Source organism: Ranitomeya variabilis, chromosome 6 (genome assembly GCF_051348905.1).
Source record: "Ranitomeya variabilis isolate aRanVar5 chromosome 6, aRanVar5.hap1, whole genome shotgun sequence".
NCBI classification, from domain to species: Eukaryota; Metazoa; Chordata; class Amphibia; order Anura; family Dendrobatidae; genus Ranitomeya; species Ranitomeya variabilis.
Genome location: NC_135237.1, coordinates 149972520 through 149990170, shown reverse-complemented (window position 1 = coordinate 149990170; position 17651 = coordinate 149972520). Strand labels below are relative to the sequence as shown.

Here is a 17651-nt window from a genome sequence, read left to right as displayed (position 1 = left end):
CGTTAACTGCAATAAAGCTCCAAGAAAACTTAAGTAGATCGGCCACACACCCAACTTCTCCAGATGTAAATAGTGTGATTGCATTGAATGCGGTCTGTGCAACTCCCAACAAGTAACGTGCCAATGTCCTGTTCTAGAGGGACTCGCTGGGCATTGAGCTGTGGCCCCTGCACATCTGCTGCTAGATTGCCCAGGAGGTAATCAGGCTTATAGGCCACCCTTGTAATTGTGACAAAAATATAGGATAATGCAAATCCACTGACGGGGAAATCAAAAAACATAAATTGGGGTCTGGCTTTAGATTTGTCTTAACTAAGTATGTTCTGTCAGAACAGTCTTTAAAGGGAACCTGTCACCCCCAAAATCGATGGTGAGGTAAGCTCACCGTCATCAGGGGCTTATCTACAGCATTCTGGAATGCCGTAGATAAGCCGCCGATGTTACCTGAAATAGGAGAAAAAGAGGTTAGATTATACTCACCCAGGGGCGGTCCCGCTGCGATGGGCGTCTCAGGTCCGGGGCCTCCCATCTTCATTCCATGACGTCCTCTTCTGGTCTTCACGCTCCGACGCAGGCGTACTTTGTTTGCCCTGTTGTGGGCAGAGCAAAGTACTGCAGTGAGCAGGCAGCGGGAAAGGTCAGAGAGGCCCTGAGCACTGCAGTACTTTGCTCTGCCCTCAACAGGGCAAACAAAGTACGCCTGCGTTGGAGCCGCGGCGTGAAGACCAGAAGAGGACGTCATGGAATGAAGATAAAAGGCGCCGGAGCGGACCTGAGACACCCATCGGACCTGACTGCAGCGGGACCGCCCCTGGGTGAGTATAATATAACCTGTTTTTCTCCTCTTTCAGGTAACATCGGGGGCCTATCTACAGCATTCCAGAATGCTGTAGATAAGCCCCTGGTGACGGTGGGGTTACCTCACCATCGATTTTGGGGGTGACAGGTTCCCTTTAAAGGGAAAGTTCTTATGATGATTTTTTGGGTCAGTTTTTAACTTTTAGTGTATTTCTCATGGTCAATGGCCTACGGTTCCTGAATAGTCTGGGGTTTTTGTTCTGCTATCTCTTTCTAAATGTCACACCAAAAGATTTTCTATGGATTTCAAATGAAGCACTTGTTTTCTGAAACCATGCCTTGGTGGACTTTGAGGTATGATTGGGATAATTTCCTTTTGAAAGGTCCAATGTCATCGAAGCATCAGATTCCTCACAGAAGGCAGGATTTGTCCTACGACTTCTGATTTGAATCTGTCTTGTCCTCTACACACTGCAGGTTTCCAGTGTCGGAAGCAAAACAGCCTCCAATAATCACCGAGGCACCATCATGTTTCCCTGTATGAAGGTTGTACTTTACAGAATGTTTCCAGACCACCTGCTGATCCACAGGCCTGAAAAGTTCCCATTTAGCTTAATTGCTCCACAGTGCAAAAGCCCAAAACTTCCTTGTCTTATTTACATGGTTTAGAGCATATTGTGGCTGACTTTCCTAGTGATCTCGGAGTTTGGGCTTGGAGACCTTTTGGCATTCGTCACATACCTTACAGGGCCATCTGAATACTCCCGTGTCTGTTGGCATCAAATTTTGCTGCAAGTTTTTTGAAGTCACTAAAGAGTTTTGATAGAAGTTGGTGATGTTATCCTTTCTGTCGCGTCCATGTAGTGTAGACATTGATCCTTTTGATTTTTAAGCTTGTGAACTTTGCTACCAACTGTATATCTGTGACTATTCAATGCTTATATGCGTTGTGTATTTTTACAGTTTACAGCTTATGATGGGGCTTATGGAAATCTCATGCCCACTGAGCATTTGTTTTTAAAATATTTAACGTTGTGTAAACTTGCCTGCGTTACGTTTTTGAAATCCACAACATGCCTGTTTTATGTGCAGATTTTCCCTTTAGATAAAGGCTATGTGCATAAGTTGCGGATAGTTGAATTCAATAGGTTGTGTTGTGTATGCGTTTCTGCCGCAAAAACGCATACACAACCTATTGAATTCAATGGGATTCCGCAATGCTGTGCTAATGCGTATTTTTCCGCAGCGGAATCGCATCGTGGAAAAATACGCAGCATGCTCATTCTTTCTGCGGAATCGTGGCGATTCTGTACACATAGAAATGCATTGATCCTCTTCAGTCTGCTGCTTTTATCACTGCAATTGGGACTGGCAGCGAGGCATGGGGCTCGGCTATCTTAGTCCCATAGGCAATCATTATGCCGTAGCATTTAAGCCTTGCGACATGATGTAGCAATGGGCATTGAGACCCTCGCTCTAGTGGTCGGTGGGAGTCCTGTTATTTCAGGCCTAGACAAAAACTAGGTATGCCAATTTACCAACCTTATGTGTCCCTGCTATTGTAACTACTGTAAGGGCATTACTGCACTACGGTTGGTGAGTGCAGTATTCACACTGGTAACTTGTCCTAGTACTATCCTGATAAGACAATATTTCTGTGCATTACTAGATGGTGGCCCGATTCTAATGCATCGGGTATTCTAGAATATTCTGACTGACAGAACGTGTTCAGGGAACGTGAGTGAACTACGTGGCACTGTGACTGACATTACTTGTTCAGTAAACGTGACTGAACTACGTGGCACTGTGACTGACAGAACTTGTTCAGTAAACGGGACTGAACTACGTGGCACTGTGACTGACAGAACTTGTTCAGTAAAAGTGACTGAACTACGTGGCGCTGTGACTGACAGAACTTGTTCAGTAAAAGTGACTGAACTATGTGGCACTGTGACTGACAGAACTTGTTCAGTAAACGTGACTGAACTACGTGGCACTGTGACTGACATTACTTGTTCAGTAAACGTGACTGAACTACGTGGCGCTGTGACTGACAGAACTTGTTCAGTAAAAGTGACTGAACTACGTGGCGCTGTGACTGACAGAACTTGTTCAGTAAAAGTGACTGAACTATGTGGCACTGTGACTGACAGAACTTGTTCAGTAAACGGGACTGAATTATGGCCGGACTGCGCCTGTCGCTGATTGGTCGTGCCAGCCGCCTGCAACCAATCGGTGACGCAGGATTTCCCAGACAGACAATTATATAAATAGACTAGATGGTGGCCCGATTCTAACGCATCGGGTATTCTAGAATATGCATGCTCACGTAGTATATTGCCCAGCCCACGTAGTATATTGCCCAGCCCACGTAGTATATTGCCCAGCCCACGTAGTATATTGCCCAGCCCACGTAGTATATTGCCCAGCCCACGTAGTATATTGCCCAGCCCACGTAGTATATTGCCCAGCCCACGTAGTATGTAGTATATTGCCCAGTGATGTAAAATAAAAAATAAACATATACTCACCTTCCGAAGTGGCGTTGAAGTCCTGGTGCCTGTGTACGGTGTAGGCGGCAGCTTCCAGTCCCAGGGTTGGTATGAGCGCAGGACCAGTGATGACATCGCGGTCACATGTCTGTGACGTCATGGAAGGTCCTTCTTGCATAGCATCCTTGGCACCAGAACCTGCCGCTTTCACTGGCGAGGACGGCGCGACGTCTGAGGGTGAGAATAACCTTTTTTTTTTTTCTATTCTTATTTGTAACATTAGATCTTTTTACTATTGATGCTGCATACGCAGCATCAATAGTAAAAACTTGGTCACACAGGGTTAATAGCTGCGTAACCGGAGTGCGTTATACCGCGCTCCGGTAACGCTAGCATTAACCCTGTGTGAGGGCTGACTGGAGGGGAGTATGGAGCGGGCACTGACTGCGGGGAGGAAAGAGCGGCCATTTTGCCGCCAGACTGTGTCCGTCGCTGATTGGTTGTGGGTGTTTTGCCACGACTAATCAGCGACTTGGATTTCCATGACAGACAGAGGCCGCAACCAATGAATATCCGCGACAGACAGAAAGAAGGACAGACGGAAGTGACCCTTAGACAATTATGTAGTGGATTAGTCATTTCTTGTATTTCTAATGTAATATAACTGAGTGTTCATGTTCATTTGTGGTGTATTCGTGTCCTACTCTGTGCACCGTCTGGAGTAATCGGAGCAGAGGCCAGGTTACTTATTTCAGGGTCCTGTGTATTATTGGTTTGGTGTTAGTTTTATTTCTTCTAACCTACATGCATTTTCATCTTTTACTAATAACGGCTGCGTTTTGTGTTCGGTGGATTTGGCCCTGATTTGTAGCACATGGTATTGAATATGTTGCCCACAACCTAAGAATGCCCCTATTCAGTTACTCATGACTCTGCAAAGCTTGTTTGAGATTTATACTACCGTATTTCGCGGACTATAAGACGCACCGGACCATAAGACGCACCCCAAATTTGGGGTGAAAATTGCAGAAAAAAAGTTTTTATAAGATGGAGGTCCGTCTTATTGTCCGAGTTTACAGTATCTTACCTGTGGGCTGGTGGTGGCAGAGCAGGGTCACAGGAGGCATGGTGTCGGCAGAGGTGGGGTGAGGCGGTACGGCGTGCACCTGAGCAGGGTCCCTTCCTGCTTAGGTGGGCGACGCCACGGCCTGGTGTCCATGGGAGGGTGGCAGCAGTGGTTACTGGCAGAGGTGTTGGGATGAGGAGGCACAGTGAGAGGTATGGCGTTAGAGGGGTCCCTTTCCCCGGTGAGGTGATGCAGCAGCCCGGTAATGCAGCAGAGCCGGGTGAATCCTGTTGTGGCAGAGGTGTGGAGACAAGGAGGCGCAGTGAGCGGGGTCCCTTTCCCTGGTGAGGTGATGCAGCAGCCCCGGTAATGCAGCAGAGCCGGGTGAATCCTGTTGTTACCGTGGTGGCAGAGGTGTGGAGATGAGGAGGCGCAGTGAGCGGGGTCCCTTTCCCCGGTGAGGTGATGCAGCAGGGCCGGGTGAATCGTGTTGTTATCGGTGCGCGCGGCCATCTTCCTGAGGCCGCGCGTTCGCAGATGGAGCTCTGCTGCCCGGGGCTTCAGGAAAATGGCCGCCGCGATCCCCATCTGCGCACGCGCGGCATCCCGCGGCCATTTTCCTGAAGCCCCGGGCAGCAGAGCTCCATCTGCGAACGCGCGGCCTCAGGAAGATGGCCGCGCGCACCGATAACAACAGGATTCACCCGGCTCTGCTGCATTACCGGGGCTGCTGCATCACCTCACCGGGGAAAGGGACCCCGCTCACTGCGCCTCCTCATCTCCACACCTCTGCCGCCGCACCTCTGCCGCCACGGTCCACGGTAAGCCTGCATTGCGAATATAAGACGCACCCCCCATTTTCCCCCCTTTTTTTTGGGGAAAAAGTGCGTCTTATATGCCAAAAAATACGGTAATTAGCTGCATGGATAATGTATATTTTAATCCTTCATTACGGTGCATATCCCACACAGACCTGCTCCATGAAAGAAAGCACTGCTTCCCTTACTGTTTGTAACTGAGGACTTATATTATTCGTCGTTTTGACATTATTCTTAACAAGAGAAAAATGAACACTGTACGAGTCTGATTAAAAATGAAAAATCTGTAAGTGATTGACCTAGAACTTCTCAGTGGAATATGAATGGATAAGTTTAGGAAGAGCTGTTGGCAGTCCTGACGCATTATTCGCTATAAATGTCTGCTGCTGGCGCTTCCCCTGGCACTCCCGTTAGTAAGTGTACAGTGACTTGACCATCTGAGAACATGCAGATTTCAATTTCAACTTTAATTTCTAGGAGACGTAACGGAACTGTGCATTGTGCAATTTCTCGAAGAAAAGCTTGTCCAGAAGAATACCAGCATTTCCTAGAACTGACAGATCAGGGGAGCTGGCAGCTTTTTCTGCTTCCCAGGTTGTGAGGACATCTAGCGAGTTGTCTCCCAATCTCCTCTTGCTTCGATGTGCTGTGGATGAGCTGCCACAAGCTGAGAATTATGACGAGGTACATGACGTTGCGTGTTCCTATTTTTGAGAGTTGCATTCCTCGTTGTAGGTGTGTGGAGTAAACAAGTCTTTCAAGGCAAAGGCTGTGCTTCCTGGTCCCTTGGCCTATTTTATGAGGTGTGACTTTCTGTAACTTTGGTTCCTCTTTAGCCACTACATCCTCCATTATGAAGGCACAGTGACTGTGTATGTAGCTGAGATCTGAGCTGCCTCTGCCTGAATGCTCATTCTTCACCAGTGGGTTGGTAGCTTTTGTATTATTATTATTATTTATTTATATAGCCCCATTGATTCCATGGTGCTGTACATGAGGAGGGGTTACATACAAATTACAGATATTACTTACAGTAAGCAAACTAATAATTACAGACTGATACAGAGGGGCGAGGACCCTGCCCTTGCGGGATTCCATTCTGCAGGATTATGGGGAAGGAGACAGTAGGCTGAGGGTTGCAGGAGCTCCGGTGTTGGTGAGGCGGTAGCTTCGGTGGTGATGAGGAGGCAGCGGGGTCAGTGCAGGCTGTAGGCTTTCCTGAAGAGGTGGGTTTTCAGGTTCCGTCTGAAGGATCCGAATGTGGTTGATAGTCGGACGTGTTGGGTCAAAGAATTCCAGAGGATGGAGGATATTCGGGAGAAGTCTTGGAGGCGGTTGGGTGAGGAGTGAATAAGTGTGGAGGAGAGAAGGAAGTCTTGGGAGGACCAGAGATTACGTGAGGGAAGATATTGGGAGGTTAGTTCAGAGATATATGGAGGAGAAAGGCTATGGATGGCTTTGTAGGTTAGTATTAGTAATTTGAACGGGATACGCTGAGGGAATGGGAGCCAGTGAAGAGATTTGCAGAGAGGGGGGAAGCGGAGGAGTAGTGAGGAGAGAGATGAATTAGTCAGGCAGCAGAGTTAACCCCTTCATGACCGTGTGATTTTCCTTTTTTCCGTGTTCGTTTTTCGCTCCCCTCCTTCCCAGAGCCATAGCTTTTTTATTTTTCCGTCAATTTGGCCATGTGAGGGCTTATTTTTTGCGGGACGAGTTGTACTTTTGAACGACATCATTGGTTTTACCATGTCGTGTACTAGAAAACGGGAAAAAAATTCCAAGTGCGGTGAAATAGCAAAAAAAGTGCAATCCCACATTTGTTTTTTGCTTGACTTTTTTGCTAGGTTCACTAAATGCTAAAACTGACCTGCCATTATGATTCTCCAGGTCATTACGAGTTCATAGACACCTAACATGACTAGGTTATTTTTTACCTAAGTGGTGCAAAAAAATTCCAAACTTTGCTAAAAAAAAAAAAAAAAAAAAATTGCGCCATTTTCCGATACTCGTAGCATCTCCATTTTTCATGATCTGGGGTCGGTTGAGGGCTTATTTTTTGTGTGCCGAGCTGGCGTTTTAATGATTCCAATTCGGTGCAGATACGTTCTTTTGATCGCCCGTTATTGCATTTTAATGCAATGTCGCGGCGACAAAAAAACCCGTAATTCTGGCGTTTCTATTTTTTTTCTCATTACGCCGTTTAGCGATCAGGTTAATGCTTTTTTTTTATTGATAGATCGGGTGATTCTGAACGTGGCGATACCAAATATGTGTAGATTTGATTTTTTTTTTTTATTGATTTATTTTGATTGGGGCGAAAGGGGGGTGATTTAAACTTTTATATTTTTTTTATTTTTTTCACATTTTTTTAAAACTTTTTTTTAACTTTTGCCATGCTTCAATAGCCTCCATGGGAGGCTAGAAGCAGGCACAGCACGATCGCCTCTGCTACATAGCAGCGATCTGCTGTTCGCTGCTATGTAGTAGAAAATCAGGTGTGCTGTGAGCGCCGACCACAGGGTGGCGCTCACAGCTACCGGCGATCAGTAACCATAGAGGTCTCACGGACCTCTATGGTTACAATATACAAGCATCGCCGACCTCCCATCATGTGACGGGGGTCGGCGATGCGCTCATATCCGGCCGCCCGGCCGGATGCGGTAGTTAAATGCCGCTGTCTGAGTTTGACAGCGGCATTTAACTAGTTAATAGCGGAGGGTGAATCGCGATTTTACCCGCCGCTATTGCGGGACATGTCAGCTGTTCAAAACAGCTGACATGTCCCGGCTTTGATGCCGGCTCACCGCGGAGCCCTGCATCAAAGCAGGGGAGCTGACCTCGGACGTACTATCCCGTCCGATGTCAGTAAGGGGTTAAGGATGGATTGGTGAGTTGCAAGGGTGTTAGCAGGGAGGCCACAGAAAAGGATGTTGCAGTAGTCAAGGCAGGAGATGATGAGGGCATGCACAAGAATTTTAGTAGATTGACGGTTGAGGAAAGGATGGATTCTGGAGATATGCGGTCCGATGGGTGTCGCAGGTCTGGCGTGGCGCCTCTCATCTTCTTGCAACGCCACCCTTTTGCTGCTTCATCAATCCTCGGCACTCCTGCTCACGCGTACTTCTCTGCCCTGTTGAGGGGCAAACTTATTTCACTTGCAGGACGGACCGGTGTCTTATCTACAGCATTATAGAATGCTGTGTATCAGCCCTGAAAGGCAGTGGCAGAATCTTATAGCAGCAAAATGTGCTGACAGGTTCCCTTTAATCCAGAGAGTTCAATCAAACAAAATGGTTAATAAATAACATTTCCCATATGTCTACTTTACACCAGCATGTAGGATAGCTGCGGTATCCATCCACTAATAGCCAGATTCCTACTCCACACTGATGAGGGGCAAACACCCCGAAACAACTGTCTGTGGATGGATACCATGCGTGGCATAGGTGGTTTTCCTGTATTGGATGGTTTCCTTTATTGGATGCTGCCCTTCCCGTGGTTGTTCCTTCCCGGGGAAAGGTCTGGCTATTCACTGCTTGCGTTGAGAAACACGTGATGGTGTCTCCGCAGCTATCCTACATGCATTTGCATATTTCCCATAAGGGATGGGGGCAGTGTTCTGGATCACTGCGTTGAGAAACACGTGATGGTGTCTCCGCGGTGTTAGATGTTTTGGTCTCCCCGAGGCCAATCATCTGTTCCTTCACATACTTTACACCAGCATCATTTTTAAAAGTTGCGTTTTTTTTGTTAGGAAGTTGGAAAGGTTAAAAGTTGACCAGCAATTTCTAATTTTTCCAACAAAATTTACAAAAACATTTTTTGACTCTGGGGTGCATATTTGACAGATAATACCAAAAGTATTTTCTGTCAAATATGCACCCCAGAGTCACTTCAATTGTACCATTTTAAAAACTGCACCTTTCAAAGCGGTGTAAACCACATTCAAGAAGTGCCATATATACTCTTGTATAAGCCGACCCGAGTATAAGCAGAGTCCTAATGTTGCCTCGAAAAACTGAGAAAATGTATTGATTCGAGTATAAGCTGGGCATGCATTGTCTCTTATTCCCCCATCCTTGTCTGCATGGTTCCTTATTCCCTATCCTTGTCTGCATGGTTCCTTATCCCCTATCCTTGTCTGCGTGGCTCCTTATCCCCTATCCTTGTCTGCGTGGCTCCTTATCCCCTATCCTTGTCTGCGTGGCTCCTTATCCCCTATCCTTGTCTGCGTGGCTCCTTATCCCCTATCCTTGTCTGCGTGGCTCCTTATCCCCTATCCTTGTCTGCGTGGCTCCTTATCCCCTATCCTTGTCTGCGTGGCTCCTTATCCCCTATCCTTGTCTGCATGGCTCCTTATTCCCCATCCTTGTCTGCATGGCTCCTTATCCCCTATCCTTGTCTGCATGGCTCCTTATCCCCTATCCTTGTCTGCATGGCTCCTTATTCCCCATCCTTGTCTGCATGGCTCCTTATTCCCCATCCTTGTATGTATGGCCCCCATGAGAAAAACATAAAAAAAAAATCCAACTTACCTTCCCGACGCCCTCGCAGCATCTTTCCGGTGCCAGCTGCTCCTGTGGCCTATAGGATTGGAGAGAGGTGAATATTCATTACCTTAATGAGTGGGAACCTGTGATAGCCTGGCAGCTGCTGGAAGCCAGCGACTGCTGCTGGCACTGTGCGCGCGCTGTAAGTGACTATGCACATGTCTCCGTGTTTTCACGGACCATGTGTCCGTGTGCAAAACACGGAGACATGTCCGTGTTTCTCCGGCAGCACGTACCGCAATACGTCCTGCACACGGAGAACAGTGTGCACTCTCCTCAGTGTGCACGTACCGCCTGCAGGAGAGACAGCGCTACAGTAAGCGCTGTCCCCCCCCCCCCCCCCCCACTGTGGTGCTGAAGGCTGCATTCATCTCTTCTCCCCACAGGAGAGAAGAGATGAATGATCAAGTTTTTTTTTTCTTTTTTGTTAAAAATAAAGTTGCATGTGACCCCTGCCGCCCATCCCCAGTGCGCCGCCCGGCCCCTTATAGAAGAAATACTCACCCGGCTCCCGCGATGTCTCCTCTCTCCTCTCAGCGCCGGCAGCAGGTCCTGTGTGAGTGGGCACGTGGGACCGCTAATTACAGTGATGAATATGCGCATATTCCTCACTGTAATGAGCGGTACCACGTGACCGCTCACACAGTAGAGGCTGGCAGCGCTGAGAGGAGAGAGGAGACATCGCGGGAGCTAGGTGAGTATTTCTTCTGTAAGGGGCCGGGCGGCGCACTGGGGATGGGCGGCGGGGGTCACATGCAACTTTAATTTTAACAAAAAAAGAAAAACTTGATCATTTATCTCTTCTCTCCTGCGGGGAGAAGTGATGAATGCAGCCTTCAGCACCACAGCGGGGGGGACAGCGCTTACTGTAGCGCTGTCTCCTGCACGGTCCGTGTGGTCCTCGGGTGGCACACGGATGCCGCACGTGTGCCACGTGAGGACACGGATAACTCCGGTACCGATTTCTCCGGTACCGGAATTATCTGGACGTGTGAAACAGGCCTAAGAGAAATGAATGTTCAGTGCAAGTGCACTGTTCAGCAGCGGGCACAGGCTGTAGCTGCAGCCTCCGGCTTCTGCCTCCTGTGAGCTGAAGCTCCCCTTCCCTTGCAATCCTCTGGGACAATGACTTGTGTATAAGCCGAGGGGGGCATTTTCAGCACAAAAAAAAGTGCTGAAAAATTTGAGTTATACACGAGTATATAAGGTATATTAACTTTCAGGCGCTTCATAGGAAAACAGTGTGAAAGGAAAAAATGAAAATAACTTTTTCCAGAAAATTGTTCCTTTAGACTCAATTTTTTTTTTTTCACAAGGGTAACAGGAGACAGTGGTCCATACAATTTGCTGTGCAATATCTCCTGAACATGCCGATACCTCATATGTGGAGGAAAGCTGTTTGGGCGCAGGGCTCGAAAGCGAAGGAGCACCATTTGACTTTTGAAGAATATTAACTGGAATAGATGGCAGACACCATGTCACGTTTGCAGAGCCCGTGATGTGCCTAAACAGTGGCAACCCTATACAAGTGACCCACTTTTGAAAACTGTATCCCTAAAGGAATTTATCTAGAGCTGTGGTGAGCACCTGGAACCCCCAAGTGCTTTACAGAAGTTTATAACGTTGAGCCATAAAAATAAACATAAAACATCCTTACATAAATGTTGCCCCAAACTTTTCATTTTCACAGGAGAAAACAAATGGTAGTTTGTTGTGCAATCTTTCCTGTGTATGCCAAAACCCAAATGGCCCCAGAATTTGTACCACAATTTTTGCTGAACTTGGCAATACCCCATATGTGGCTGTACTGTACTGCTTAATGACTCGGGAGAGACTGAGTGCTATTTGCCTTCTGGAGCGCAGACTTAACAGTTTGCGGACTCCATATACAAAGCCCCTAAGTGCCAGAAGAGCAGAATTCCCCCTCAGATGAGCCCATTTTGTAAATTGCATACCTCTGGGAAATTTATCTACACATGTAGTGACGATTTTGACTCCATGAGTGTTACCCAGAAACAAGCAGCAATAGAGTTGCTGATTGAAAATTGCAAATCTGCCGTTGTAGTGACCAGTACGTTGTAATGCCCGTACATTGCCCAGCTCATGCTTCTGGAGACATGCACCCTGTAACTTAGGCAGGCTCTCATTGCTACAGTGCTGACAAACATGTGGGCACTAACTGCGGTTTAGGCACACTGTGGGACTCCGAAGGGAAAGAGGCATTTGTATTTGGGAGCGCAGAATTAGTTGGATTTCTTCTGGGGGGTGAGAAGCCATAGCGCTTTACCAGAGCCTTTGTACTACCAGCAACTTAGGTCCATTAACGGAAATAAGGGGATTCCGAGTGGAGACTTGCTTTTTTTTTTTTTTTTTTTTTTTTTTAGTGGATTGAGTTGTTTTTTATTGGGAACATTTTACATAACATTTTGAGATCACCTTTAATCCTGTGCTCTATGCCAAGCACTTACTTTGGGGCTTCCATCTAAATCTCCGAATCATGTGATTCAGATGAAACTCTTGAGGGATCCATTAACTGAGGCAGCAAAGTTACCTTGGACCCCGTCTGGCCTCTGTTCAGCGTTGTCCTTTTTTTTTTTTTTTTTCCCCCACACTGACTGTTCTTTTGTGCTCTCTCAAAGCACCACTCCAGCAGGTTGTATTTTTTTTTTTCTTTTCAGCCCCCTGCCCCAGTTGTTATACTCGCCATCCAGCAGCTTTGTCTTTTACAGACGCCCCTCCGGTCCTGCGGTGCCATCTTGTGAGCTCAGCTTCTGACTGACTGCAAGTGAGAAGCTACGTCACAAGCGCTCAGTGCGAGTCTGAGACCCAGAACGAGGCTCTCATTGACTTGTATTTAAAAGTGACCCCTGCTCAGCTCCATGAAACACTGGAGCTGTCGGCAGGTCACTTTTTTCGGAGACTAATGGGGGCGGCGGTAGGAGAACTACATTTAAAGCGCCGCTCCAGCGGTGTAATGGAAAACACACTGGAGTGGTGCTTTAACCCCTTAATGACAGTCAATACGTCTTTTAACTGACCTGAGATATAAGAGAATAGCCTCCCCATACAGATGACAATCCAGCAGCTGTCGGCTGTACACTACAGCTGACAACTTGCTGCATCAGCCACGATCAGTGTTTGCACCGTCCATATTTGTTTAACCCCTTAGATGCTGCTGTCAATAATGACTATATCATATAAATAGTTAACAGTGTGGGGGCTTCGTGTTTATCCCAGTTGGTGCCCTCAGACCATGATTGTGTGGTCCTGATGTTTGCGATGACAATTCACAGCCAAATAGCGGCCTTAGAGTCTGACGGTTGCTGTAGCCTGTTCAGAAGTTAGCGACATTTAGGTGGTAAAAATGCACTTTTTCATTTCTGTCATGCCACTTTGCATTAATTCCTGATAACCTGAAGGGTTAATAAACTACCTAACTGCAGTTTACAATATGTCAGGGGGTGCTGTTTTTAAAATGGTATAACTTTTGGGGGTTTCCCAATATATGGGACCCCTAAGGGCACTTCAAACCTGGATAGGTTCCTAAAAAAATAAATTTTGAAAATTTCCTTGAAAAAATGAAAAATTGCTGCTATATTTTTAAACCTCCTAAAATGCTAACAAAATAAAATAACATTTTACAAATGATGCTGAGGTAAAGCAGACATGTGGAAAATGTTATTTATTAATGTTTTGCTGTGGTATGACTATCTGGATTAAAGGGATAATCATTCAAAGTTTGAAAATTGCTAATTTTTTTAACATTTCTCTCAAATTTCTGATATTTTTTATAAATAAACACAAAACATATCAACCTAAATTTACCATTATCATAAAGTATAATGTGCCATGAAAAAATAAAATCTCAAAATCACAGGGATTTGTTGAAGCGTTCCAGAGTTATTACTACCTAAAGTGACACTGGTCAGATTTTAAAAAATGTGGCTCCGTCACTAAGGGGTTAAAAAGACACACTGCTAAATCACAGGCCAGATGGCCTCCATCTGCCTCATTATAGGGAATCTTCCTCCGTCTGAATCGTGTATTTCAGAAGATTACACAGAAACCACGGTGTGAGCGCACAGTGTAGAATGCAGGATAAATGTGAGCCGAGCCTTAGGCTATGTGCACACATTGCGGATTTAGATCCGCATCATTTTTGGACTTCAAATCCGCAGTGTTGTGCACAAGCAATGTTAGTCAATGGGAAATTGAGAAATTTTGTGCACATTCTGTGGAAAAAAACGCACTGATTTCCAGATTTTTGCGGATCTGCAGCGTTTCTGCACCCATTGACTTCCATTGTGTCAGGCCAATCCACAGCAAAACTGCAGGTTTAACCCCTTTCTGACCTCGGATGGGATAGTACGTCCGAGGTCAGATCCCCTGCTTTGATGTGGGCTCCGGCGGTGAGCCCTCATCAAAGCCGCGACATGTCAGCTGTTTTGTACAGCTGACATGTGCGTGCAATAGCGGCGAGTGCAATCGTGATCCACCCGCCGCTATTAACTAGTTAAATACTGCTGTCAAACGCTGACCGCTGCATTTAACTATGTTAAACTAAGTTATGCCAGCTTCTAGCCTCCGATAGAGGCTATTGAAGCATGGCAAAAGTAAAAAAAAAAAAAAAAAGTGTTAAAAAATATTAGAAGAGAAATAATATAAAAGTTTAAATCACCCCTCTTTCACCCCATTCAAAATAAAACAATTAAAATAAAATCCTCTATTGTATGCTTGATGATTCTTGTTTTGAACATATTTGGTATCGCTGGCTTCAGAATCGCCCGATCTATCAATAAAAAAGATTAACCTGATTGCTAAATGGCGTAGCGAGAAAAAAATTATTATTTTTGGTCGCTGCGACATTATATTAAAATGCAATAACGGGCGATCAAAAGAACGTACGTGCACCAAAATGGTGTCATTAAAAACGTCAGCTCGGCATGCAAAAAATAAGCCCTCACCCAACCCCATATCGCGAAAAATGGAGACACTACGGGTATCGGAAAATTGCATTGTAACCATGACTAATGATGATTAAGACGTCAGTCGGAATAACGTTGCTGCACGTTGAAATTTTGTGCGTTATGCTGTGAGATATAATTATGCTTCATATTTTCTGAGTGGTGTACCATAGTTACTATTTTTAAATGAAGAAATAAACAGAGACTTCTTTTAATTCTACTCCTGCTGGATTTCTGTGGATCGTATGCTCAGGTATTCAGTGCAGGAACAGATGAGGAATAGCCGATCTACAGGTGAGCTGACTATTTGTATACATCTGGACATGGCAATACCAAATATGTACTCTGATTATTTTTACATTAAATATAAAGTGGCAACCAAAAGTTTAGCATGGTTTTTTTTTAAGTGGGATCTGGTTGTTGTGATGCCATTTTCCTGGTGATGTTTTGAAAGTGCAGAAAGTTGTCATCAGGCAATACCCTAATTTTAACCAACATGGTTTAGAATATGGGTATAGTTATTTCAACAAAACTTACTGCCAAAAATTTTCCATATACTATTTATTGATTACAACATAGAGAATAATTCATTGTTTACAATGCCATAACTTAGTATTTTGTAGCATAACCTCTTGCTTTAATTACTGCACCACACCGACGGGGCATTGAAGCCACTAGAGTATTCGAGACATCCTGAGAGATCTTGCTCCATTCCATTTGCAAATCTGCAAACAATTCATCTTTATTGCTATGGGGACGGGCCCCAACTCATCGCCCTAACTCATCACAAAGGTGCTCTGTAGGGTTTAAATCAGGTGATTGGCTTGGCCATTGTAACAGGCGAGCCTTTTTTTTGCTAACCAACTTTTGACTAAATTGAATGTGTGCTTAGAATCATGGTCTTGCTGGAATTTCCAGCCCCTGCCTACTTTGGTTTTATCATGTGGCAGCATTACATTCTCCACTATATCCTTGTACATAGTAGCATTCATATTTTCATCAATTCTATGCAGAGGGCCAATGGCAGATGCAGAAAAGCAGCCCCAAACTATGACATTGCCACCACCATATTTTACTGTAGGTGTTTTGTACCTTACATCATTGTTTTCCGATTGGGTGGTGTATATATAATGCTTGCCATCACTACCAAACAGATTGAACTTGTATTCATCTGACCACAACACCGTGGATCAATCTGACTCTATCCATTGGCTGTGTTCTTTGGCGGACCTTCTGGTTCTTTGCAGAGATGAAAGGCTTCTTGACTAGAACTCATGCCGTCGCACCACAGTTTGGAGACTCACTCACACCCCATATTCTTAGTTTATTTTGTGCAAAATCTATACAGCACTTTCATGAACATCAGATACTGACTTCTTCTTAATGTGATCACCTTTGGAGGAAGTTTTCTGTGGCCATCCCCTTCTAGGTTTGTCAGCTGTTCGATAACCTCCTTTTTCTTTCTTTAATATATATATTATATTTGACTATGAGAACAGTTGAATTCCATGGCTTATTTGGCTTTTGCCCCTGACTTAATTCTTGGAATAATTAGCTTCCTGACATCTGGTGATACACTTGGCTTTGTGTTTGCAATGTTTTAATCGAAAAAAAATAAATAAAAATGCAAAATTCGACTACCCATGACAAAGTATGCAAAACATTTGGCCTAGCAAATGTTGAAAACTAGCACATAAAAGGATATAATAATGTCAAACACAGTTTTTATCCTTATAGCTGACAACCATTTGCTTCCGGTTTACTGAAATCACCAAGAGAATGGCATCACAACAACCAGACAGAAGTAATCACACTTAAAAAGTAGCGACCAAAAGGTTGTTGTTTTTTTTTTATCTAGTGGTACATTTTTTCATGTGATTTTTTTTTTTTTTTTTTTTTTTTTTATATACAATGTTTTATGTTTTTTCATGAACAGGGATCCTTATTTATTCTTTAACAAAATAGCAACATTTATTCAAATATAACAATGTCCTCATTAGGTCAAAGTACTGAGCGCTAGGGTTGAGCGACTTTTTTAGGGTCGAGTCGGGTTTCGCGAAACCCGACTATCTCAAGTCGAGTCGAGTGAAATCGGCCGATTACTGCGAAAAGTCGGGGATCGACCGGAACACGAAACCCAATGCAAGTCAATGGGAAAAATAATCCTCCTCCCTCCTCCATCCTCCCTCCTCCTCCATCCTCCCTCCTCCTCCATCCTCCCTCCTCCTCCATCCTCCCTCCTCCTCCATCCTCATCCTCCCTCATCCTCATCCTCTGCTCATGTTTAAATAGAAATGGCATTCCCAATATAACAATTTGCCCCCTCCTTCAAAAAAAAAAAAAAAAAAAGTTCCACTTACCAGACCCTAAACAATAGAGCTGGCGAGTGAATGGGCTCTTACATACAGATCTGCGCTGCTGTCAGGTGTCCCTGTATTCTACAGCAGTTGGCAGGCCAGAAGCGGCATCACTGGCACAGAGTGAGAGCGGGGAGGATACTCGGACCCGGTGTGTGGATCAGCAAGGGCCCTACAGCAGACCTCTGTGCGAGGGCCCATCCACTGACTGCACTTGACCAATGTAATTGTTTAGGGTCAAGTGAGTGCAATTTTTATTTTATTTTTTTCTTCTTCTTCTTTGAGGTGTCTGCTTTCTTTAATCATTATTATGCTCTATTCTTTCCCTTTTTATTTTTTAGCTAAATGGACACTTCCTCATTTAAACAGCAATGAAGGCTACTTTTGGAGTAGGGCTTACATTTCAAGCTTACTTCAAAAAGGCTGAAAAATCCTGCTACAGCTTATCTGAGTAGAGCTTATTTTCAGGGAGACACTAATATTTTTACAATTTTGAAATCTTTTATTTTTAATTTTTTTTTACCTTGTCCTTGGATGGGCAATCAACTTACCATTGACCTTTGCTTTGTGGCGCGTTAGATCAAAGTTTTGCACACAGGGATGAAG

The 17651-nt window shown here is 45.0% G+C and overlaps 1 protein-coding gene across 12 annotated transcripts in view; it reads left to right on the top strand.

Annotated features, from left to right (window-relative positions):
• The window catches only part of CUL1 (cullin 1), a 121207-nt gene that overhangs the window by 43651 nt on the left and 59905 nt on the right, over positions 1–17651 (top strand). For 5 of the 12 annotated variants that reach the window (XM_077269124.1, XM_077269127.1, XM_077269119.1 and 2 more), the window contains exon 2: positions 5652–5858. The exons of 5 other annotated variants lie outside the window; for them this stretch is intronic. The gene's annotated coding sequence lies outside the window, so the exon portion shown is untranslated. Of the gene's footprint in view, positions 1–5651; positions 5859–6010; positions 6102–17651 lie in introns of all 12 variants that reach the window. 2 more of the 12 variants (XM_077269128.1, XM_077269120.1) reach the window with 1 other exon arrangement.